Below are 2,010 nucleotides of genomic sequence, written 5' to 3'. Positions count from 1 at the left end.
GGTGCTCGAGCTTTGGGCACCACCGGCTTGGGCATATCAATCACGTGTTCCCTAGACGGGTTCACGACCTCTTGTGTTTCTTCCTCAACCTCATAAACATCAATATTCACATCATCTCTCACACTTGGTTCAACTACATCTTCAACCACCAAAGGTATTTCATTATCTCGTAACTCATCTTCATCCACTGTAACTTGGTTTCCTCTTGAGGCATGCACATCACCGCCTCTTCCACTTCACGTTGTCACTGCCATCACATGATTATTGTGCCCACCCTTGGGGTTTACTACCGTATCACTTGGTAGAGTACCCTTTGGGCGAGTATTTAAAGACTAAGAGATTTGGCCTAATTGCACTTCCAAGTTCCGGATAGATGTGTTATGCGAAGCTAATTGGGCCTCGGAATCTTGGTTCTTTTTCATCATTTGCTCGAACATGCTTTCAATTCTCCCCATATCACTTCCGGACGAACTCGGGCCTTGAGAAGGAAAGAGAGGTGGATTGTTCGTTTGTTGGTACATGGGGGGCCTTTGAAAACCTTGTCCCCAGTTGCCTTGGTTCCCGCCATTGTTCCACCCTCCTTGATTGTTGTTGTTGCCCCAATTATTGTTATTACCATGCCAATTTCCTTGGTTTCCTTGATTACCCCAATTGTTGTTTTGGTTGTTGTTATTCCAATTACCTCCGCCTTGTTGTTGATTGCCCTAATTACCTTGAGGACGCCATTGTTGGTTTGAAGAGTTACCTCTATTCCTTTGATAGTTGTTGACATATTGGACCTCTTCGCTTTGATCACCATAGCACTCATTTGAATAACCACCACAATTATTGTTGTTGTCATATTGTTCACAATTAGCTTGAGGTTGTTGTCCTCTTTGCCTCCTTTTCAACATAGAAATACCTTCCATTGCATTGACTTGGCGCGGGTTTTGGACTTGTTGCAATTGTGCCTTTGCCAATTGATTCATAGTTGTTGTAAGCTTGGCGATAGCTTGGCCATGATCGTGCAACTCCTTGTGCAAATGGATGACCGTGGGGTCACCTTGGGGCACATTTGCTCGGCTTTTCCATGCCGAAGAGGTGTCAACCATTTCATCAAGTACATCACATGCCTCTTGGTAAGAAAGTTTCATAAAGTTCCCTTCGGCCAATTGGTTCACGATGCATTGATTTGTGGTGTTGATGCCCCGATAAAAGCTTTGTTGAATCATAGCCTCGGTCATATCATTATTAGGGCACTCTTTCACCATTGTTCTATATCTTTCCCATATCTCATGCAAAGGTTCCGTTGGCTTTTGCTTGAAAGCTAGAATTTCATCCCAAAGAGCTGCCATATGACTTGGAGAGAAGAACTTGGCAATAAATTTGTCTGCCAATTCATCCCATGTTGTAATAGAATGATTGTGGAGCCTTTCTAACCAATCCAATGCTTTAGCCCGAAGAGAAAACGGGAAAAGCCTCAATCTCAACGCATCCTCGGACACGTTTGTCTGCTTGCTACCCCAACATGTATCCACGAACCCCTTCAAGTACTTGTAGGCATTTTGATCGGAGGCACCCGTGAAATAACCTCTTTGCTCGAGCAAGGTCAGCATAACATTTGTGATTTGAAACTCCCCCGCCCGGATTCGGGTAGGAACAATAGCACTGGCGTATCCTTGATTTGGTAAAACTCTAGGAGCCACTCTCGGCGGTGCCGGAGGAGGGTCTGGAATGTTGTTGTTCTCATTTGCATTTATATTGACATGTCGGCCTCTCCGTGGAAGTTGAGGTAAGACCTCATCTTGTTCTAGATCCTCTACCTCCTCCCCCGCTATCACATTACCGAGAGGGTCATTTGTATTAAGAGCCATTGTACCTGATTGATCGACACAAACAAAATTAGTAAACAAGAAGGAAAGAGAAGCAAAACACAATTCTAGCTACACAAATAGTCAACACCGTAAGCTCCCCAGCAACGGCGCCAAAATGTTGATCGTGGCGAACTCAACCTTACACAACAATAGGAGG

Source organism: Nicotiana sylvestris, chromosome 7 (genome assembly GCF_000393655.2).
Source record: "Nicotiana sylvestris chromosome 7, ASM39365v2, whole genome shotgun sequence".
Lineage (NCBI taxonomy): Eukaryota > Viridiplantae > Streptophyta > Magnoliopsida > Solanales > Solanaceae > Nicotiana > Nicotiana sylvestris.
The sequence above is the reverse complement of the archived record's forward strand: the minus strand, read 5'-3'. Positions refer to the sequence as shown.